This window comes from Podarcis bocagei (genome assembly GCF_964188305.1).
Source record: "Podarcis bocagei genome assembly, chromosome: 1".
In the NCBI taxonomy this organism is placed as follows: Eukaryota; Metazoa; Chordata; class Lepidosauria; order Squamata; family Lacertidae; genus Podarcis; species Podarcis bocagei.
Window position 1 is genome coordinate 63874963 of NC_138125.1, and position 24823 is coordinate 63899785.

The window sequence follows — 24823 nt, forward strand, 5'->3', positions numbered from 1 at the left end:
TCTTGAGCACCCATGGAGTTGGGAAATAACAAGGAGGAAATTAAATATGACAATCTGATAATTTATTTTAAAAATTGCAGCGCAGCAACAAACCTATTGTAATTCACAGCACCATGAAAACACCTTATGGAACTGACAGCCCTTTAAATGCTCTAGCCATGAGACTGCAGAAACAACAAAACTGCAAATTCATTTTTCTTTCAAATGGGAAAGAAGAGAATGGTAAGGGAATGAATGAAAATAAAATGCTGGATGACAATGCCATATTAAAAATGTTGTTAATCATTTTGCCATCCATGAGACTTTGTAGCTTCAGTCAAGGTTATGACATACCTTGCACAATAATTTCTCATGTATTAAGTGTGATACAAACATGTGATATATAAACCGTTTAATGTGAGTAGCAATGTCTGCATTATCCCAAGCCTCTTAATTTGCATTATTATTTTACACCTTTTATTGCTTCTGAATAAGCCACAGAGTAACCAAAGTGTGAATTTAGATTGCAGCATATTCCTTAGATCTTTCTAACCAATCAGCTATTATTTCCAATTCATTCCTTCGGTGTTGGAAACAGTAGACCTCTGGATGCTGCTGTCTAGGAATTACAAATGGGGAGGGTGCTGTTGTGCTCAGGTCTTGCTTTCAGGCTTCCCACAGGCACTGTGAGAGCAGGAAGCTGGAGGAACGCTGCAGGACCTGGGCATGTTTAGCTTGAAAAAGAAGAAACTGAGAGGAGATGTGATAGCCATCTTCAAATATCTCAAGGGCTGTCACATGGAAGATTGAGCAAACTTGTTTTCTCCTGCTCTGGAGGGTAGGACTTGAACCAATGGATTCAAGTTACAAGGAAGGATACTAAACATCAGGAAGAACTTTCTGGCAGTAAGAGCTGTTCAACCGTAGAACAGACTGCCTCAGAGATTGTGGACTCTCCTTGTGTGCTTTTCAAGCTCAGTTTTATCCAAGCTAGAGAATAGTTCCTTCCACCCTCCCATACTCCAATCTACTGCTACAGTTACAGCACCAGCAGTGGGGGAAGGAGAGAGGTGTTGGTTCAGCCACTCTTTCGGTCTCCATCCCTCCTCTGTTTCTCTCTGTTATGCTATGGCAGCTTATTAAGAGAGTCCTGGGAAATGTAAATTTATCATGGGATGACATAAAAATGAATAAAGGTAAGTTGATGAAGATTGTGACTATTGTCAATACATTTATTATCCCCTCTTCAACAGCGGATGAATGAAGAACCTTTGGAAGAATAACAGGAAGATGTAAGTTTATCTTTGAAAATATTTTTATGAGACAAATGATACATGTCAGCCTTTTTGCATCCCTATGAAGTTAAGTTGATTTCATCATCTTAGCACAACTGTGCACCCCTGAATTCTCTCTCCTGCTTCTGGTAAACCCATCAAAAAGCTTATTTATCCATGCCCATTTCTTCAAGGCTGATAATAAATACAAACAAGACCAATCTGGTATAGTAAAGTATGTTTGAGTACTTCATATTGACAGTGCTTTCATCTTGCTGCATGAGACTTGGCTTCAGATGTGAATAGATCACATTCCTATGCAACATATTGTTATTTGCATCAATCTGCTATTGAGGAAGCCATTTGGAGATCATTCTGTAGTTGCTGAGCAGCTGCAAGCTCTATAGTCCATGTTTTTCTGAGCCCAACAAAATGGTTGACCTGGGATTAAAACAGAGAGGCTGAAAAAAGAAGCAGGGGAAGAGCTTTCAGAGCTGGTTAGTGAGAGGCCTATAAATCTTCTCCCATTGGAGCTAAAATTCAGCCCAGCACTGAGGACAAAGCACCTTGTTTACTCAAGGATTTGCACAGTACTTTTATTTCCTCTCTCAGTATGTATGCCTTTGATAATGAATCATGAATTTAAATCTGCGGAAGCTTGTACCTGAGCAGCCACTGTTCTTGTTACATTAGAATAAAGGTAAAGGTAAAGGTACCCCTGCCCGTTTGGGCCAGTCTTGCCAGACTCTAGGGTTGTGCGAGCCAGCGCAGCACACGGAATGCCGTTTACCTTCCCACTATAAAGTGGTCCCTATTTATCTACTTGCACCCGGGGGTGCTGTCGAACTGCTAGGTTGGCAGGCGCTGGGACCGAACGACGGGAGCGCACCCCGCCGCGGGGATTCGAACCACCGGCCATGCGATTGGCAAGTCCTAGGCGCTGAGGTTTTACCCACAGTACCACCCGCGTCCCACTTACATTAGAATACTGGGATTTTAATTTCTCTCTCACCCACACTGTCTTTAGATGCCACTTAGCGAGGTAACACATCAATGGCTATAAATTTCCCCAGGGCTTTTGCTGAAAAGGGACTTCAACCTGGACATATGGAAATATTTGTTTCTTTTGAAAGATTTATAGCCTGCTTTCCCCAAAAGTTCAAGACATCCAACACAAAAGAGAGAGTGTCTCTCTACTAAACAATTGCCACTATCACACACACATTTGGGATGCAAACAGAAAGATTTCTAGTAAGAAGTGGGAAGACTGAGGGAGTCAAACATGGTGCAAGTTATGCATGCTAACATATATGAGTATTTTATTATTATTATTATTATTATTATTATTATTATTATTATTATTATTAAATAAAGTCTAAGTTTCCAGTTATTTGTTTATGAAAATACTTACATTTTGCAATTTTGTTTTTTTAAAAAATCAAAGCAGCGTACAACAAAAAACATCACACAGACATATTAAATCACAGATCACTGGCTAACTGTAAAATCTCTCTCCCAGCCCTTGTAATTCTCTACATAAGCCAGTTCTTGGCATATAAATGTTTGCTGCAAATGTGAAAAAAGTAACATAAGATGTCTGCTGAATCTCTGTTGTGAGAGCATTCTTCAAGACCAGATACTGAAGGCTCAGTTTCATGTTGACACCAGACATGTCTTGCCAGGGCTGCATTCTGATGTGGGATTTTTTGGATTGGTTTTACTGGTTATAATGCTAGTGCTTCTGTTCTGATTTCTAACAATCCTTTTACACTATAGTACCTGTTGCATTAGAAGGGAGGTGGGTGGTGCTGTGGTGTAAACCACTGAGCCTTGGGCTTGTCAATCAGAAGGTCGGCGGTTCAAATCCCCATGACGGGGTGAGCTCCCGTTGTTCGGTCCCAGCTCCTGCCAACCTAGCAGCTCGAAAGCACGTCAAAGTTCAAGTAAATAAATAGGTACCGCTCCGGCGGGAAGGTAAACGGCATTTCCGTGCGCTGCTCTGGTTTCGTCAGAAGTGGCTTAATCATGCTGGCCACATGAAAAAACTGTCTGTGGACAAAACGTTGGCTCCCTCAGCTAGTAAATTGAGATGAGCGCCGCAACCCCAGAGTCATTTGTGACTGGACTTAACTGTCAGGGGTCCTTTCCCTTTTTACCTGTTGCATTAGGGAACTGTGGCTTTTCCGTCTCTGTACTTCTGTGCGGTGCTGTACTTTAAATGGCTGGAAAGAACTGCATGCCAGGATATTTCCCCAAATTTTATCACATAGTTACACCACAAAATTCACTTTCATTTTCCGAATAAACAGGGTCACAAATGGATTAATACATCTGTCAGCACTAAACTTCCACTGAATTCCACCAGATTCCCAGAAACAGCCTTTATATCATGTTACAGATCACATAAAACACAAAAATGAAGAGGCAAGGAAATGTTGGGAAGATGGAATGCCTTCTGAATGCATCCCAAGTCAGAAAACAACAAAAGGCAGATGATCTCAGTGACTGAGCTGGGATATAAGGATTCAGGTGGCACCAAAGGTATGCTGGACCCAAGTTGTTCAAGGGATTTGTAAGTGAATAGCAGAGCCACGAACCTGGCTTTGTAGCAGATGGACAACCTGTACAAATGTTTTAACAATGGTGTCACATGCTGTCAGCTATCTACCCCAACAGTAGTGTAGCCACCATGTTCTGCGCCAGCTGGAAATTCCAGACCAGGCCCAAAGGTCTACCTAGAGGAAATCAAAGCAGACCACACAGAGTGCACTGCAATAATCCAGTACTGAAACGATAATGAAAGTGATTTAGTCCTACAATATTTTATTTAAGAAAAAATTCAAGAACTGGTTTTCCTTTACAAAGGACTCATTTCCTAGCACATTAAAGCGTTCGTTACAATTTTTCATCTCTGAATTATATGACATTGCTTCTAGAGGGAATCGTGAAGACAAGAAAAATATTGCCAAAAAGAAAGAAAGAAAAGAAGAAGAAGAAGAAGAAGAGTTTGGATTTGATATCCCGCCTTTCACTCCCTTTAAGGAGTCTCAAAGCGGCTAACATTCTCCTTTCCCTTCCTCCCCCACAACAAACACTCTGTGAGGTGAGTGGGGCTGAGAGACTTCAAGGAAGTGTGACTGGCCCAAGGTCACCCAGCAGCTGCATGTGGAGGAGCGGAGACGCGAACCCGGTTCCCCAGATTAGGAGTCTACCGCTCTTAACCACTACACCACAGAAAACCCACTGAAATTTTCAAATTCAATTAGCACTTCCATTTGGCTAAACCTCTGTGTGTGTTGAAAGGAAAAGCTTGCTGACAAAATATTCCCTGTGAATGATTCACTCAGACTTCAAAATAGGATGTCTTCAAGATGCTATTACTGTACCTTTTGTGTTGGGCAGAACAAGGCAAACTGTTTGCTGTCTCTGCAGAGTGGCAGAACTATCACTGTATCTCAGACCAGCCAGCCACCCATAGCTGATGCAGGGGAGGCTTATCTTAGGGGCAAAGTGGGGCATAGCCCTGCCAAGATTCTGACCCTTCCTTCAACCTCCAAAGCCATGGTCCAGTCTTGGTCCTGTCACCCATGATAATTTCAATACAGTTCTAGTGACGGAGTGGCTTCTGTCCATCTTCCCTGCTTAGAAAGTAACAAAAACCACTAGCAGTAGATCCCTCCTCTGTCTCCAATAAGAGGAAACAGGTTTGTTTGTTTGTTTGTTTGTTTGTTTGTTTGTTTGTTTGCTTGTTGTTGGTTTTTTTTTAAAAAAATGGACAGATTCAGGGAGGGAAGTATGATTTCTGTCCCATTCTCCCTGCTCTTCTCTCTGGGGAGCCATGCCTGGAGGCAGAAAACTTAAGCTCTAAGCTCTTTTGGGGTCTAGTGGGGCAGATCTTTAATAGACCCAAGCTGTTTCCTCTTTTGAGAGTGCAGGTTCATTTATTGCCTCCCCTCCCTCCCCCCCTCTGCCACTCATGGTGTGTGCATGCATGAGAGATTTGCCCAGGCGCCTTTCTTTGAGGTGAGGTGGGAAAGCCCAGCTTTCCTTCTCCTAACTGAAGGAGAAACAAAACTCATGTGTTTGTATGGCTGGGAAGGTCACCATATCCCCCGTATGTCCCCGTACAGGCATTTTTGTGTTGCCCTTCTTGATGTCAAATTTGTGCCAATTTCTTCTCTTGCACAGAGACTGTCCAGCATCAGTTTGGTTTATGTGTATGCATGTACACTTGCACACTTTAAAGTGCCCACCCTAAAAGCAAATTTCAAAGATGGGACACAGCAGGAGATTGCTTAGATACCACTATGGCCACCTGTTCACTTTTCCTAGGTTTCTCCCAGCCTCCCCACTTCCTGGGGGAAATTGGGACATCTACACCTCTCAACAGTTAATGCTGTCATCTCTCAACAGTTCTCCTTCTGGTTACCTATGCGTAGGCAGGAAAGAGAAAAATGTGGGTGCAGTGGTGCCACATGTAAATCGTGCCTGAAGAAGAGCATCTGTTTCTGAGTGTTGCTATCTCAGTCTCCTCAGCTCAGGAGAGCTACTTCCATCCCTAACCCACACCGCCAGCATTCTTGCTGGCTTTTCTCCATTTGCCGGTGAAGGAGAATTAAAAAAAGCCCAATCACTATCAGCTCCTACTCTTTCCTAGAAGTCTGTCTTTACAGTGGTACCTCGGGTTACATACGCTTCAGGTTACAGACTCTGCTAACCTAGAAATAGTACCTCAGGTTAAGAACTTTGCTTCAGGATGAGAACAGAAATCGTGGCAGCGCAACAGCAGCAGGAGGCCCCATTAGCTAAAGTGGTGCTTCAGGTTAAGAACAGTTTCAGGTTAAGTACAGACCACCTCCGGAACGAATTAAGTACTTAGGTACCACTGTATTTTGATCAGAGAAGAAGGAAGAGAGATGGGTGGAAAACCTGGAGAAGTTCAGGAAGGGATGGTGTTCTCTGGGACTCCCATCTCCACTATATATTTAGAGCAATATCATGCCACTTTAAACAGTCATGGCCACAGGCGGAGGAAGAGGAGTGGGGGGAAGTTCACAGTCCCTGCAGCGTGATCCCAGCAGGGTGCCATTGCGGCTGCCCCCCACCCACCCTGTTCTCCACCCCCTGGTGCCAGAGCATGAAGCTCCGCCACTGGTCATGGCTTCCCTCAAAGAATCACGGGAACTGCAATTTGTTAAGGGTGCTGTTAAGAGAGTCCTATTCCCCTCATGGATTTACAATTATCCCAGTGGTTTAGCAGTCAATCCCTCTTCTCAACAAACCCTTGGAACTGCAGGTCTCTGAGGGGAAGAGAAATCTCCAAATAATTCTTATGATCAAACGTCAGATTCCAGGTTTCTTTGAGGGTATGATATTGCGTTAAATGTATAGTGCAGATGGGACCTAAATTAATATTGAGAACAAACTCCCCAACTGAGTTCCTGGGTAAGAGTAAGGGTAAGGAATGGATAGTTCCCATTTATAGGAGAGGATGGAAAGGAAGTGGAAAAAACTACCAGAAAGAGAGTAGGGGAGAAGTCTAGGAATGTATTTTTAAAGGGTTAGGCTTTTATTTTCTGCTTATGCAGTATGCTTGCAATGACAGGTGTGGTTGGGCAGCCTTGGTTTGCTTCTAAAAAGAGAAGTTCCAGGAGCCAAACTTGGGCGGCTGCCCTGCTCCATACAACATGCATCTTCAAAACAGTAAGTGGATATTTAGCAATAAGGATGTGCATTCTCCATAGGTTAGTGGCACAGTTTTATTTATATATTCCAGGACTCGACCCTGGTATACAAAAAATGATTCTGTGGTTGAGTCATAACATACATGAAACATGGAGATTTTTCTACTTATAACCACTGACAGCAAGATGAAGTAAAAAAAGAAGAGCAGGCTGTGTAACTAGGCCTCAAGTAGGAAAGCAATTCAAAGAGAGAGAACTAGCTTGAGAAACTAAATGGCATAAAAAAAAAGAAATGAAGACATTTTGTTCTGCTTGCATAATATACGATTTCTAGGTCAAATGAGGGTCTTGTGTATTGCCATTTTGTCCTCATGCTTCCATTTTGTCTCACAGTTCCCATAGTTGTGAAGCTGGCAAGGGCTGAAAACAAATGATAGAGGTAATGGACTGGCTGAGCTAGCCTCAACTCTCCCTTTAGCCCCTGTGCTATTTTTGAATGTGCTACGGCCACATTCAACGAAATCAGGGCACCTTTGTGACATCCCACTCAACATCATTCCTTTTCAGAAATGTCCTTGCTACCTCCATCTCTGTTGTTCTGAAAAATTCCCGTTAGTGGACACCTTGTTTTGTGTTTTTTACGACTAGAAATGTAGGGGGATTTCTGAATTTTGTGTGCCCGGGATAGGGGCCGGGGTTATTTTCCTGCTGATATACACATTAGAATCATAGAGTTGGAATAGACCACAAGGGCCATCGAGTCCAACCCCCTGCCAAGCAGCAAACACCATCAGAGCACTCCTGACATATGGTTGTCAAGCCTCTGCTTAAAGACCTCCAAAGAAGGAGACTCCACCACACTCCTTGGCAGCAAATTCCACTGTCGAACAGCTCTTACTGTCAGGAAGTTCTTCCTAATGTTTAGGTGGAATCTTCTTTCTTGTAGTTTGGATCCATTGCTCCGTGTCCACTTCTCTGGAGCAGCAGAAAACAACCTTTCTCCCTCCTCTATATGACATCCTTTTATATATTTGAACATGGCTATCATATCACCCCTTAACCTCCTCTTCTCCGGCTAAACATGCCCAGCTCCCTTAGCCGTTCCTCATAAGGCATCGTTTCCAGGCCTTTGACCATTTTGGTTGCCCTCCTCTGGACACGTTCCAGTTTGTCAGTGTCCTTCTTGAACTGTGGTGCCCAGAACTGGACACAGTACTCCAGGTGAGGTCTGACCAGAGCAGAATACAGTGGCACTATTACTTCCCTTGATCTAGATGCTATACTCCTATTGATGCAGCCCAGAATTGCATTGGCTTTTTTAGCTGCCGCGTCACCCTGTTGGCTCATGTCAAGTTTGCGGTCAACCAAGACTCCTAGATCCTTTTCACATGTACTGCTCTCAAGCCAGGTGTCACCCATCTTGTATTTGTGCCTCTCATTTTTTTTGCCCAAGTGCAATACTTTACATTTCTCCCTGTTAAAGTTCATCTTGTTTGTTTTGGCCCAGTTCTCTAATCTGTCAAGGTCATTTTGAAGTGTGATCCTGTCCTCTGGGGTGTTAGCCACCCCTCCCAGTTTGGTGTCATCTGCAAATTTGATCAGGATGCCCTTGAGTCCATCATCCAAGTCGTTGATAAAGATGTTGAATAAGACCGGGCCCAAGACAGAACCCTGTGGCACCCCACTAGTCACTCTTCTCCAGGATGAAGAGGAACCATTGATGAGCACCCTTTGGGTTCGGTCAGTCAGCCAGTTACAAATCCACTGAGTGGTAGCATAGTCAAGACCACATTTTACCAGCTTCTTTACAAGAATATCATGGGGCACCTTGTCAAATGCCTTGCTGAAATCAAGGTAGGCTACATTACCTACATTTCTTTCTCAAAGCCCCAGAATTCTGCCCACCTTTGCATTTGATAATCCCACCATTTCCTGGGAATGCTAGTCCTTGCTGCCAAGGATTGATCTCCCTACCCCAGTCGATTGAGTAGTAATACAGTACCCCCCTCTCTTTCACACAAACACAATTGCTGAGCTGCCCTTGGCTTACTGCCATTCCCCTACTCTTCCTCCTCATTTTTCTTCTGGGATAACCTTCAGTATATTGACACTGATTTTGTATCCTTTTGCTTTTTATTTGGTAAAACTCCCTTGTGGGTTAAGTCACTTTTTGTTTGGACTTTGTTTTCCTTTCTTGTGAACCTTATGGAGATTTCCTGCCATCAAGACAAAAGACCCAAAGTTTCCCATGTGGTGCTCCTATTCATTTGTCAAATTGGGCTACTTTCTGGATCAGCTGTTCCAGCCTGACAGCAGCCTATCCTCCAGCAGTGGAAGAGGCTCACTGAATTGCGGTGGAGCCACTGTGCTAGCTTTCTGGCAGTTGGGTCAGTGCTGCTTACTGGGAGGGTGAGGGGGCAAGGTGAAGGTCAGGTCAGTGTGGTGCAAATGCAGCAGCAGGAACACGGGGTTGACTTTGCTAGTGCATTTGCATCATGCTGACCTCTGGCATCTCACCCCTCTGGAAAGCTAGCTTGATGGTTCCACCCCACTTGGTGACCTGCTTCTGCCCAGCAGAATTAGAACCAAGGGCAACATAGAGAAGACATTCCCCCCAATGTCAGTCATCCACTTGAACAGCAAATATAAATTCAGACATGTCTTATTTACTACTGTTATTATTACAGTTTATTGGTTGCTTGACTTGTGATCTCCTAGTGACTTAACTTTTTAAAAAAGGCCTAATGCATGGCATTAAATAAGAAAAAAGAACAATGTATTACATACGAGTCACACAATAAAACAGAGCCAATAAAACAGTAAAAGCTTCAGCAGCAAATAAAATAACATCAATAGACAGCAAAATGATCATAATCCATCAAACGCCTGGGAGAAGACTTAAGTATAGAAATATGTGTCTTGAGCCAGTGTGGCAACATGAGTTTGAACAATAGCAGTGGGTGACTCAATGGGTCACATGCAAAGCATAGATGGAAAGAAAAGTCATTCCATTACAGCTGAGTAATGCTGTCTTTGGGCACTGCATGCATTTGTGGATAAGTGCCTTCATGGTATGTCCTTATAGAGGGCAAACTGATATTTCACTGAGCCGCTACCATTTCGCACCATCCCAGTAGTCCAGTCTAAAAGCATCGCACTGATGCACCTGGCTGCAGAGCTTGCTTTGATAATGTAATGCTTCTGGAGATACCCTATTTTGCTGGCACAGCATTCTGCGTATGCACATTCTAAATATTTGTTTGCTGGTGCAGCAAGTCTTAGGGAACAGCAATTAGTCTCGCCCTGAAGCAGGCACAAGTGACTTCATGAAAGAAATAGAACATACCCACAATTCTCTTCACATGCATGTTCATTTCTGAGCCATAGTGGAGTCCTTTCCCTGGATTCTGCATTAATCATGTTTTGTTGTGACACTGAGTATCGGTTGCTTTCCCCCTCCTTAATTCCAGCTCCAGAAAGACCACATATATCAATTTCCTTTTCATTGACGCTAGCAAAAAGTCTAGTTCATGTGGCAGTGAAGAATACCCAAATGTGGTTCAATGACATCTTTGTTCATAACATTGACATATAAACCTAGGCCAGCTTTTTTTTTTTTTTTAAAAAAAGTGTTTCCTATTACCATATCCCCTGGTCGCCACCTATATTCCTCCCTTTCCTTCTGGAACAATACAATGTCAGACAAAGTACTGGTCCAGGGACATTGCAGGGGGAACTGGCCATACCAAGTAGGTTTCAAACCAGGGCCTTCCACTACCTTATTCCTTGCATCCTGGATCTTCAGGAAGCCAGGAAGACTAGACCTTAGAGCATCAGTGGCCAGTGCATGGTTCCTCCAGATGCCTAATAATACAACTCCCAGCAGCACCAGCTAACGTGGCCAATGGACCTCAGAGATGGTTGGAGTTGTAGCCCACAGATGAGCCACCCTGTCTTTGAGTCAAAAGTTATAGTTCCAGCCTGAAGATAATCAGCTGACTCTCTAAACCAACTGGAACACATACATCGAAGACAATTCATCAGTCTGAGTAACTTGTCTTGAGCATTTCACTCTTCTGTTGCTGTTTTGGAAGTTGACCTTCTGCCTGCTCCCAATTTTGTACTTGCCTCTGGCCCTTTAATTCTTGTCTGCTTGATCCAGTGTCCAGCCTGCTGGTGACCATAACTGCTGCCTATGGCCCTCTGCTCCTCATGTTCTTGATCCAGTGACTAACCTCCATCTTATCTATGGCCACATTATTGCCCTTCTGATACTTTCCTGCCTTCACCCAAACTGGATCCCACCTGTAGCCAACCTTGGAAGGAAGCCAAGGGCAGCAAAAGAGGAACATTAAGGAAAAGAGAAAGCAGTGGTATCACTGCTACACAATAAGCATCTTGAAATTTGCAAATAAATTTGCCCCCGTACAAAACTTTGCCTTACAATCTCCCCTACCAGCCGATACATTTTAGTGCAACTCCATTCCCCCCCCAAAAAATGTGCAAATAATCCCCAGCTACAAATCCTTGCTTCAGATTTGCCACCTGCAAATGGGAAAGTTTTTGTGCCAGTTTTGCTTAATTTTAGAAAGACTATCCCCTTTGTTTGTTACTGGTTTGATGAAGCAAAGCATGCTGAATGGGATGCAGAGTCCTCTCATTGGCCTTGCACCTTACATTGCATAGATCTCTCTCTCCTCCCTTCATCATAATTTTACACATTGAGAGATCTGAAGATTTGATGTTGCCAAACATTCCATGAGCTGGAACCTTTTCAGACCTTCCCAAACACATGGACAGTGGGAGCGGGGAGAGGGAGAAGGTTAAGGAGCAGGACAAAGTCATGCAGCTCCTGTCAAAAGAAAGCCTGGGCAAAAGTTAAGAGGCAAAAACCAGAAGCACACAGGGCTGTAGAATAAACCTCACGGCATCATTTGTGGAACATTGACTTCAAAGCCTTGCACAGTTTGGCAGGACTGCACTTCATACTGTTAAAAGCAAACTGAACAGCTGAACTAGTTTTGATGGAAGCTGTTTCCATTTATTTAAATAGAATAATCGGAAGTACCAGATTTCAATAAAGTCACCCAAAGTAATTTTGGAATTGAAATGTAAATATTAGCCCAAGCTTTTAAAAATGAAAACAGAAGGATAGCTCTTCTAAGCATATTATGCTCTACATTTGCCAAAATTAAAGGTGACCTTTTTTGATCTTGTAGTTATAACCTTCCCTTAGAAAGCTTGGTGTTTGTGGTGTTAACACTCTAAGGTTGCTTTTTTGAAAATCTCTCTGCTGGGCATCCAGCCTTTATCCTGGATGGAATGAATCTGAAATTCTTAGCTCAAGTGCTCTTAGCAGATACTGTTCTACATCATTTCAAACACTGAATCATAGGTCAGTACAATTTTTCTGGCTTGACTAAAAATGAGCTAGCATGAAGACTCAATTTTCTAGTGAATTACACAGTAATGCTGTTTGTCCTACAGGGCCTTTTAATGTAAGGTGACAGTTTATGGAGGATCAGCTACTTCTGCTTTCTCAGACTTAAAATAACCAGGCCTTGCTATGAGAAAGTGCTATTACCCCAAAGGAAGCTTGAAAAATAAGGCTGATGCAGCACTATAGCAAAAATGTAGAAACCATGCTCTAGGAAAACCTGGGATTCCTCAGGCACCTTTTCATCTGTCTGTCTGTCTTTCTCTTATCTCTTGTCTGTCTACCAGAAGGATCTCCAAGGCAATTTACAAAAGAAATTTTGCCTAAGGAGAGCAATGGATGTGTTCTAGGACAAAATGACAAGATCAGTAGTGGCAATGAGCTTTACTGAAAGATAATGTGCCAGTGTCACAAAGCTGGAATCCATCTGTCTCGAGAGACAATGGAGTGCACCTCCGGGGATGAAGTCAAACCAATGTGTTAGCAGCACCAAAGCAGCCACAAACACCTCCCTTGTTCTTTTAGAATGGCAATGGTGCCTACTTGAGATGTGCCAGAACTGAGTTCCAGTGAGTTCCAGTGGAAAAAAAGCCTTGAGTGCAATATGTTTGGCACCAGCTGACCACATGAGTTGCTGGAAGGATGTGTACAAGGCACCATCCAACTATCTTAGGGGCTCCACCCTGGATTTGTGTAGAGTTTACTCCTTATCCTTTTCTATTCCCAAAGATATCCCACAAGACAGCAAAGGTTTAGGACTAGAGCTTTCCTTCTCCTAGCTGTGTTACCTTCCCAGGTTGATGAGCCCCATCTGCCCCTCACTTTTCTCTACAGCATGCACAGAAACTGCCTTCTGGTCAATTGGACTCACTATTGATCCCGCCCGCTCAATCCACAAGAGCCTGTCTTCGCATGCAGGGGATGTCCCTGTCATCAAGGGCTAGAGACCCATCGGGTACCCTCAGCTGACTTAGATGGCCAGTTGAAGCTGTTCCTGGGGTGTGACCGCTGTTGTGAGAGCCAGTGTAGTGTAGTGGTTAAGAGCGGTAGACTTGTAATCTGGGGAACTGGGTTCGTGTCTCCGTTCCTCCACATGCAGCTGCTGGGTGACCTTGGGCCAGTCATACTTCTCTGAAGTCTCTCAGCCCCACTCACCTCACAGAGTGTTTGTTGTGGGGGAGGAAGGGAAAGGAGAATGTTAGCCGCTTTGAGACTCCTTCGGGTAGTGATAAAGCGGGATATCAAATCCAAACTCTTCTTCTTCTTCTTCTTCTGCATGCTGACAGCTTCTGAGAGCCACAGGTGAGAGTGCAGGTGGAAACCACAGTTACCCCAGTGTCATGAACTGGCAGGGCAATAGGGAGCAAGAAGAGGATCCCAGCGAGGGATGTAGCTGGGACTGGGACACACTGGGGCAAGCTGGGGATGGGGAAGGGAAGGTTGGTGTAGGAAGTACTCATGGGGTGATTGAGGATGACAAGGGGATGAGGGTCAGTGCACAGAAACCAGAACAGCAGGACCCATCACCAGAGCCAGAGGGGGCCCTGTCTTCACAAACATGACAGGCTCTGAGGCAGAAGGAGAAGCGTATGGGATACTCCAGGAGGTTGAGGGAGGCAAGGGCCCAGAGCCCAGCTCCCCAGCTGGCCAGGTGGGGCTTGGTGTGTGAGTCCTCAGCTGGAGTAGGCTTGAAACAGGTGAGGGTCACATGCCTCATCAAGCCCAGATGCTGCAATCAGCATGCAGAGTATAAAAGGGCAGCAGAGCTGGGGTGCTGTGTCTGCTCAACTGTCCATGTTGAGGGACCTTGACTTGGATGCTTCTGGGCCTCCATGGGACTGTGCTTTGGGTTTGACTCTGGACTGTATCCTGACTGCTGGATTTTGGACTTGGCTACTTGAATTGACCTTCACACTTTGAACCTTCAGACTTTGAACTTGCCGCCTGGTAAGCCAGGGGTTCAGGACACCCAGAAGGAGCACAACATGTCCCCCCATCTGAGGTACTACCCCTCCCCTAACACCCCATCCATGTAATATACCTCTTTCAGACCTTCCTTTCATGCTGACACCAAATGTGCAGAGAGGCCTGGAATAGCCATATGTCTTGGGGGCTCTTGTGTTGAACACAAGGCACAAATGGCTGGGGCTAGAGGACACGTGAAGGGCAGAAACAGTAAGCTGTGATAACAACCCAGCTCTATTCTCTGTGTGCTCAATATATGCACAGTGAATACCTGAAAAAGGCTAGAGAAACATAGCTAAGGAGAATATTGGATGTGTCCTGTGACAATAATGAGGTATGATAACGTGGCAGAATAGTCTTGGCTAGCACTCTTCGTGAACTGACTGAGCACCGTAGAACATGGACCACAATCTTCTGCAACACAGATTCCCTGGTCTCCAAACTGACACAGAAATAGATTCCTGAAGGCAGAAGCTTTGCAAATGATTGCATTATGGAAAGAAGTGAAAATGTTATTCTAGTTTATATGAGAAGTGATAAGCTGACAAATTTCAACATCTCAATTCAGCTTGAGTCAATGCAAGGGCGATTTTCTCAACCAACACTGAAAATAACAATGGCCACGATCCAGGCAACGTTAAGAATTGTTGGCAGCTATCCTGAACACTTACATGGAAGTAACTCCCATTGAACTTAATGCAACTTGAGAGTAGATGAAGGATTGTACTGCTAAATGGCTGCGCTAAAAATGTAATTAACTCCCTCTGCATTGAAATCGATGTGACCTTAAAATGTTTAACTTTGGCTGAATCTAGCCCATTGTTTTTGTTTGTGACCTGTGGGATAGGTTTTACAATGATTTAAAGCAAATTATTGAATGTATCTACTGCTGCTAATAGATGCCAGGCTGCTGTAGATCCTTACTATAGATTTTTTATTAGTTGAAGGAGTGATGACTCCTAATGAGTATGATGCATTAGTCATGGCTTGCAGTCTATTCAGTGCTGCTACCGCTTACAAAACTAGATGCTAATTGAATTCTAATTGGATTTTAATTGGAATCTAGTCAGAACCAACCCCGGCAGTTGTTTTCACTTTTGAAATTTAAGATCCCATCTGGCTGATATTAAATCTAATTCAGTACTGGCATCTTTTGCCCCCAAAAAGCCTTGTGCCCCAATCTAGGCAACTAGGAACATAGGTTAAAAAAACAACAAAAAAACTTTGTTGTGCTACCCAGAAGAGTGTTGCATATGAAACCACATGGTGTGCAATGGGGTTGTAGTTGTTGCTATTCTCTCTACCCACTTGCCTCCCTGTAGGTTACAAGCTTCTCCTGTCAGACAGTTAACTAAAATACTGAAGTTCGGTATGTTTGGTATTCAGGAACAAGGAAATGCAATGTGGGGGGAAATTTCACCTGTTGAATATCTGCCTGTTGCACAGCTATTAAAGGCTCAGCTCTGTTGGGGAAAATAATAATACCTTTTATTATTTATATCCCGCCCATCTGGCTGGGTTTCCCTAGCCACTCTGAATGGCTATCCTATTTTGTGGCAATCCTATTTTTGCCACCTTGCTACCTACCCATTGGAGATGCTGGAGAGCCAGTTCAGCTGATCTGCATGAGGGAACCTGTATCTACATGAAGAGTGCCCATAGTATTCTAAGATGATTTGGTTGCAATGTGTTCTACAAATATTTGTGGTTTTTAATGGGATTTTGGAATAATAGCTATATAAAAATCAGGAGGGAAGAGAGTGGCGGCCGAATTATGACTTTCCTCCAGTCCATAGAGAAGACTTTCCCTTTGCTTACTCTGAATATAACTTTGTCAGATTCTTTGACTGATATTAAATTAAAACCTTCACAAAAGCTGCTCATATATTTTCAAGGTTTTCCTATAAATTAAGCTTTTCCTCTTCTAAAAACAAAATTCGATATCCTCAAGATACCGTAGGAGCTAGCAGATAATACAGTAGAGCTGTCGTCAACAAATGGCAATCATTTTAAATAAGTCATGCAAAGAGAGAAAGTATCAGATTCATAACAGAAATAGCAAACATTTAAATGCATAAAACTGCCAGAGAGAAGAAATCCATGGCGTTCTCGCCCTCAGAAGTCTGAGAAGCTTGAGCTGTTCCAGAGGCATAGGAAGCTTTTAAAAAAATAAAAAATAAATGGATAGCATTTAACATTTGAGCATGAAAATGGTATTATTTATAACTTTTTTAAAAAATGCTATTTCCTTCTCGGAGCCTTCAGCACAAAAGTCTTATAACTAATTAAACTATAACAGATTTTTTCCATGTGAGGCTATTAATTTTGAGTCCCAGTAATTCTTTGGAACATCCAGAAGATGGAAATACTTATTATGAACCATTAGAAAACACAAGGACAGATTCCTGCATTGGCATGCACATTTGCAGTGCCATTTTTCTAGAAAAAGAGGTGCCAGAACTCACCATGAATGCCTACCTTGTTTTCTTGCAATGGCACCCACCTAAGAGGTGCCAGAACTGAGATCTGGTGAGTTCTGGCTGGGAAAAAATAATCCCTGAACATTCCCTTATATCTGCAATACCCACAGAGGTCAGAGATAGAGGTCAAATGTACATTTGTGTGACAATGCACATCCAGATCCTCAGTGCTCTTCTCCAACCCCTAGATACTAGGTTTTGCATGACTTTGCTGCGCCTGAATATGCCTGCATCAGGGTCCTATTAAAGGCAGAAGCCTCCAAAGACAATCTGGTATTTATGAACAGTAGGATGTTGTTTCATTAGTACCTGCTTCAAAGGTATGTGCCACTGTGTACCTCTCTGCTTTGAGAAGAATTGCCAAAAATAAGAGCTGATGACAGCATAAAAAGCCCTGAGCTGGAGCATCAGAGGGGAATAAGTTGCGGAGGGGGAGGAGAAAGCAAGGCCTTGGTTAAAAGGGTGGGTTACATAACCCCAGGTAAACTGTATTGCTAAATGCAGCCAGTGCACTTACCCAATGTGGGGAAACCAGGAAAATACCATGGCGAGAGATGATTTAACTGTTAGTTTTAGCTTCTGCTGTGAATGAAATAGCTAGTGAGTATTTTCAGAGAAGATGGAATCCATCAGGACAAAAGGACTTTCTCAAATGGAAAGCTTCAGAAATTGAAATATACGGGGAACAGAAGTTATCATTTTTGTTTTTAACCAAGCTGATCGAAACATGGGTAGGAGGCTCTCAACCTGAGGATTGCTGCCATCAATAACCCTGCTCAGAGTACAGTTACACACACTGACCTACAGAGGAGGCAGTGGAATTGTGCCCCCAGAGAGCTTCATGGCTGTGTGGGGATTTGAACTCTGGTCTCCTAGGCACTTGTCCAACATGCTAACTGCTATACCATGTTCTCAGAGATGCTGTCTGAGTTGGGCATGGGAGGCTGTTCAGTGAAATACAATTTCCAGAAGGTGCTACTGATGAATTTTTGCTGCTTATATTTGGGGCTTCTGAAAAGTTCTGTCTTATTTTCCATGCTGTTTAGTATCTACATGACAAAGTCATCTAGGGATCTGGCTTGCAATATCATCAGTATGTGGATAACACCCAACTCTCATCAAACCCAGGGGAGACAGTGGAAATGCTAAATCAATGTCTGGCTAGGATAATGAACTGGATGACGGCCAATAAACTGAAGCTGAATTCAGACAAGAAGGAGGTAGTGTTAGTGGGTGGTGGTTTTTAAAAAAAGATGCAAAAAATTAAAAGTTGTAACATATACTTGATATAGAAACCACATTGCTGTAACATGAAACATGTTTTCAGTGGGCAGATTATTACCCTCTAAATGGACTTGACCATTCAAGTTGGTCAGAACCCATTGTTCTGGTAATTGGGGTGAAGACTACTAGGAGATGTGGCAGTGGCAAAATCAAATTAAAAATAAAATCTGTTGTTGCCATCCTAGCCATCGGCTCATGAAAAGATGCAAATAGGTTTGTCCCTGAAATCACACACCTCCCATCAACCAAGTGATTATACTTATCTTCTAAAACCTTAGCCTCATTTGGAGTTGAAAGTTCTTGGAGGATAAATTTTGCCTCAGCCCTATCCCCTTTGATGGCCTTCCTCAAACTGCTGTCTACTCCAAGTTCCATTAGTTGGAATCAGTGCTTTTTTTCTAGAAAAAGAGGTGCTGAAATGAACACCTCCCTTGCTCTCTTGTAATAGCAATGGCACCCACCTTTGAGTTGTCTGAACTGAGTTCTGGTGAGTTCCAACTGCAAAAAAGGCCTGGTTGGAATATATGTGAAGAGTTAACTCTGCATCAGTTGAGCATACTATTAAATCTTTACCAGGCCCCACTCACTCTTGAATCTCTCACAGTCTGTAATCATGTCTATTTACCTGGGTGTAAATCTCACAGTAGGATGCAACATGTATAGCTGCAAGACACTTTAGCCCCAAATCTATCAATTCAGTTAAAACCTATTGAAACTAATGGGTGAAAGTGAATACTGTATAGCAAACTTACATTCCATTTTACTTAAAATCATATCTCAATGGGACATACAGCCATCTAAGTGTGCATATAATTACAGCCATAGTCATAATTTGGTTTAACGAGAAATTTGCCTAAATGTGCCATCATATTTTGTCTTCTTATAGCGACATGAATGTATTTTGAATAAGCTATTTCAAATCCTTCTGGATACAATACAGTACAATCCTGGATGTTCTATTTCTTCCCCTCCCAAACCCATGAAGGTGCTAAATTATAATTTACTTTCATCCCATTCAGAAGATTTGTGGGACTTGGCAACAATAAGTAACTTTACAAGTTTAGTTGGAAAGATTTGTGAGTTGAAGGAGCGAGAGAGGATTGAGGTCTTTCTCTGTTTGAGGAAGCTGGAACAGCTTTTTTGGGGTTTCAGAAATGGAAGGCAGTAGCTTGTCGTTTTGTCTGAAAATGATTCAGGAGAGAAAACACAGAGGACCCGAAGGAAATGGGACAATTTTGTGGGTTGCTGTTTTAAAAAAGGGAAAGCGTTAGGCACAAGAATGATGCATGTGTTTGTGCTTTTTATGAATGAACAAGAATTATAATTGCAATCCATCAGTTGCATTTAAAGAATGATTACACATCTCAATGCAGAGGATGTTTCGGAGCTTACCTGAATAAGGATTATGTAATAAAAAGTCTTATGAACACCCAGCTGCATCTCTCCTCTCAGTTTTCTATATCAGATGCATAGATTTGATTTGGAACTTACTGCTTATTGACTTTTTAAAAATCTAATCTTTTTAAAATGTTGACACAAAACTGCAGCCACAGAGTTGTGCTGCGATCCAGAGTCTTACACGTGCTATGAATGATGGACCCATTGACATTCTGGTCATGCAACTATGCCTTTCACTTCATTGAGGACACGTTTCTGCACACCTTACTTTTGATAGCCAGACCTGTGCTCCCCTTTTTAATGAATATGAGTTCCCCATGGATATTTCAAGCCCTGCACTTAGAGAATTGTAGGGTTCGAAGGGGTCCCCTGGGTCATCTAGTCCAACTGCTTGCAATGCAGGAATCGCAGCTGAATCACCAGGCCACACACCAAGATGGAGAACCAAGGCAAAGCGCAGGAAACTGTCTGCCTTCCAGATGCCCCTCACTGCAGCTTCCTCCACCCAGACAGACCTGAGACAGCCAAATTGTCTGGTTAAAGACCACCCAGTTGTTCACTATCTGGTAACAAAGTGGAGTGCTCAGTGAGCTGCTCTTAGTGAAAGTAGTAATCAAGGTTGTCAGGAAGTAGCTTGACTACATCAAAGCCAGGAATGAATGTTTCTTCTTCTTCCTCATGAGCATCATTCAGATGTTCAAACATGTGCTGATACAGCTCGTTTTCCTCCAACCCAACCTGGAATGTCAGTGGAAAGGGCTTGTGAGAGCTCTGGGTGGGGGTGTTTGCCCCGTCTCCAAAGCAGCTGCCTTGCACAGTCTTGGGGCACAGGAAGAGACTCTCAGCACCCTCAACATGATTCAGCTGCCCTCTCTTCCCTCCCCCAACACCTGCAGTAACTCAGCAAGCATAGCCAGGCCTTCTGGCTTGTCTTGCACTTTCTGAAACTGTGGACTCGGCTTTTGTTGTTGTTTAGTCATTGAGTCGTGTCTGACTCTTCGTGACCCCATGGACCAGAGCACACCAGGCTCGCCTGTCTTCCACTGCCTCCTGCAGTTTGGTCAGACTCATGTTTGTAGCTTCGAGAACACTGTCTAACCATCTCGTCCTCTGTTGTCACCTTCTCCTTCATCTTTCCCAATATCAGGGTCTTTTCCAGGGAGTCTTCTCTTCTCATGAGGTGGCCAAAGTATTGGAGCCTCAGCTTCAGGATCTGTCCTTCCAATGAGCACTCAGGGCTGATTTCCTTCAGAATGGATAGGTTTGATCTTCTTGCAGTCCATAGGACTCTCAAGAGTCTCCTCCAGCACCATAATTCAAAAGCATCAATTCTTTGGTGATCAGCCTTCTTTATGGTCCAGCTCTCACTTCCATACATCACTACTGGGAAAACCATGGCTTCTACTATACGGACCTTTGCCGGCAAGGTGATGTCTCTGCTTTTTAAGATGCTGTCTAGGTTTGCCATCGCCTTTCTCCCAAGGAGCAGGCGTCTTTTAATTTCGTGACTGCTGTCACCATCTGCAGTGATCATGGAGCCCAAGAAAGTAAAATCTCTCACTGCCTCCATTTCTTACACAGCTGCAAATAAAACGTTTTAAATGTGTTGCAAAGTGCAATATACATATGTGGCTCTAGCTGGCGACAGTGAGCTATACAAAATTCAATGTATTTTTCAAAACGTTTTAAAATAAAGCATTTATGTGTGCTTTCAATTTTTATGTTGGGAATCATCTGCTTCCCAGCAACAGCTGTTCGTTCTCTCTCTCTCTCTCTCTCTCTCTCTCCCCTCAATTTTCACTAAGACTTTCATTATGCAGTATAGGAGTAGCACAAATGAGGCTATTGGGGAGGTGAGGGGCATGGACTTGGGTGCATCCTTAAAGCAGGGAAGTTGTTGTCCTGTCTTTCTAGGGCTGGTGCAAATCAGAATATTGGTGTAACTATTAGTTCCAAGTTAACCGCTCAGCCATGCATGTCTCAGATAGGTGTAAGCAGAAGCAAGCACCACAAAAACTATTCAAAAAGGAGATGTGATCAGGTTATTCATGGAACATTGCATAAAATGTATGAGGAAATGTCTTGGGAAAGGCTGTGGGAAAATCTGGGCTTAATTCTTGGTATCCCATTTCTTGTTAGGATGGAAACACATGAATTGTGTAAAGCACAAGGGTATCATCAATCTATCCAAAGAAATAAGCAGAGCAGATAGGTGCATATCAATCAATACATGACAGAGGATTTTCAGCACATCTCTGTTCCTACTAATTCCTCCTGCAGAATAAATCAAAATGACAAATCTAGGGCTGGCATCAGATTTGAGAGGGTTCTGGGAAAAGGGTGGATTCACCCGGTTCTGCTAGTGGACCCTGGTAGGCTTATTTAGTTGTGGTAGTGTTGTTCCAGCAGCGCTGGCCTTGGATGGCTGAATCTAAGCAAATTTCCTACAAGGTCCCATGGTTAATCAGGGCATTGTGGTCAAATAAAAGGGTGCTCTGAAACCCTTTTATTTATTACTTTATTTATATTTATTATTTTATTTATTATCACTACCACAACATACATACATGCGTGTGTGTGTGTGCGCGCGCCAGGGCAGACATTAGCAGGTAAAAAAAAAAAAAGGTAAAGGGCCCCTGGACGGTTAAGTCCAGTCAATAGTGACTATGGGGTGTGGCGCTCATCTTGCTTTAGGCCAAGTGAGCTGGTGTTTGTCCACAGACAGCTTTCAGGTCATGTGGCCAGCATGACTAAACCGCTTCTGGCGCCATGGAACCATGACGGAAGCCAGAGCACATGGAAACGCTGTTTAACTCCCCTGCTGCAGCAGTACCTATTTATCTACTTGCACTGGTGTGCTTTCGAACTGCTAGGTTGGCAGGAGCTGGGACAGAGCAACGGGAGCTCATTCTGTCTTGGGGATTCGAACCGCTGACCCTTCTGATCCACAAGCCCAAGAGGCACAGTGGTTTAGACCACAGAGCTACCCACACCCATACATTAGCAGGACTCCTGCAGTTGCCCCAAAATGAAATTTACAGAGGCCAGCCCTGATATGGTTGCCATATGCCCTCTTTTTCCAAGACACGTCCACTTTTTCATGGGTAGAGTCATCATAGCAATCCATAATTTCCATAAAGTTGGCAAATGTGTCCTCTTTCTTGCTCTTCAGAATATGGCAACTTACCATGTATGCCAAGAGTGGCTAACCTGTGACTGCAGCAACCATTATCCCTGACCACTGGTCATACTGACTGGGACTGAGGGAAACATCTGGAGAGGTGGCACACATTCCCTGTCCCTGATTTGTGCTATGCATATCATTGAATAAATAAAAGTCTTTTAAGTAGAGATCTTGCACCTGCATTAGAATTGTTGAGATGTTTTAATTGCTTTATTGCTTGGGTGTCTGCCACCCCAAGCCCCTTTCAGAAGACAGGCACAATATACGTTTAATAAAGAATAGCTCCTCCTATACACAGTGATGTATTGGAACACATTATTTAAATTTTCTGCACTGGTATTACTCTGCTATGTTCCTTAAGAACTGCAAGGACACCATTAGGGAATTTGTAGGAGTAAATCAAGAGCTTCTAGATACTGCAGTCCTGGGTAAACATAAAGGAAAGGGTATAGCATCAGAAATATATAGGTATAATATCTAGAGGTTATGTTTGAAGCAGCGTAGAAGACATGAATTTTCAGGATGACTCAGCAATGTAATTTTTGCTCAGCTGTGACCATTTACTTTTGTCTACTGAGAATTACCATAATTGCATGTGCTAAGTGCAGATAAGCATGCTGTTCAATATACAGTCTATACAAACTAAATTCAACCCTCCGTTTCCAGTTACTGTGCCCATTAATTTAATGCCTGCCATTCTCTGTTGGCCAGGGGATTTTTTTTTTCTGAGGTATAGTAAAGACTGCAAAGAAGCTTGAAATTCAATGCAAAAAATAATTAGCTAGTATTAATGAGGTTTAAATGAGAAGTGTTAGAAATGGTTTTAGCTCCTCTTTCTCTTTAACAAACTATTAAGCAAAGAGAGGGAAAGAGAGAGAATTAGTAACAGTGTGAGTGTATAAAGGCCAGGCTGACCATCTACCCTTTTGTGGGACCACTCAGCCTCTCGTGAGATGGAGGGAATGTCCACAACTTTCCAGGAGAAAATTCTAAAACTTTCAGATGACAGTGGGCTTCCTTTTATAAGCAAGGTGGCTATGCTTCTTTCTCCTGTTTTCTTTTGTATTGTAAAGCTTTGCCATTGCTTCAGGCAACAAGTAGGCTGCCCTCAGCAGCCCAGAGACATCCACTTGGAACATTCTATCCCAACTTGTATCAAAATTATGCCACATCACAATTTCATGCTCCTGGTGATGAATCCTATCTTTGGAGGGGTGGCCTTCTGTCCCATTCACCCCCATGCAAAAAAATTATTCAAGCTGAATACAGCTCTAGTGGAAGCTGCATCTGAAGCCACAGAACGTTCTGGAGTTCTGAAGGTTTATGAAACTGTAGGAGGAGCTACTCTGGAGACCTGTGAAAAGAATCACTGAGGGAAGTGGGACGGTCTTTGGTTGTGTTCTCCAAAATTCGCCTCTGGGTCCTGCTTGTCAATATCCTTCTTAAATTGTGGTGTCATAGTGTCCCAAGCTGGACACAGTACTCCAGGTATGGTCTGACCAAGGCAGAATAGAGCAGTACTATTACTTCCATTGATCTGGACACTTCCATTGACTCATGTTAAGCTTGACTTCTACTGAGACACCTTAATCCTTTTCACATGAATGATCGACAATGATCAGATGTCCCCTTGTCTTATATTTGTGCAGCTGGTTAATCCTGCCTAAGTGCAGAACCTTACATTTGTCCCTATCTAAGTTCCTTTTGTTAGTTTGAGCCAGTTCTTTAATCTACTAAAGTCATCTTGAATCCCAGTTCTGTGTGGCATTAGCTACTCCTCACAGTCTGATGTCATCTGCATATTTGATGAGAATCCCCTTAATTTCTTCATCTGAAAAGGCTGAACAACAATAGGCCTAGGACAGAGCTGTGCAGCACCCCACTTAACAGTCCCGTCCCCCCCGAATGATGAGAAACCATTAGTGAGCACCATTTGGCCAATGAGTATGGGGTTAAGCATAACATTGTCAGAAGGTCGTCAAGGGTAGTGTGAGTGTCTATTTTCCCCCCATTAAGAATTTCTACAGTGCTCCCAGTTGTCTGCGGTTCCTGATCTGAAAAGAAACCCTTGGGTGGAGTCACCTTAAAGCATCTTTCCTTAGAATTTAATTGATGCACAGAGAGCTATGAGGTTGCCT

The 24823-nt window shown here is 43.2% G+C and overlaps 1 protein-coding gene across 1 annotated transcript in view; it reads left to right on the plus strand.

Moving 5' to 3' along the window:
- Positions 1-1155: 1155 nt before the first annotated feature.
- LUZP2 (leucine zipper protein 2) overlaps positions 1156-24823 on the plus strand; it is a 340653-nt gene continuing 316985 nt past the window's right edge. Inside the window, exon 1 of the mRNA XM_081165451.1 lies at positions 1156-1175. The gene's annotated coding sequence lies outside the window, so the exon portion shown is untranslated. The remainder of the gene's footprint in view (positions 1176-24823) is intronic.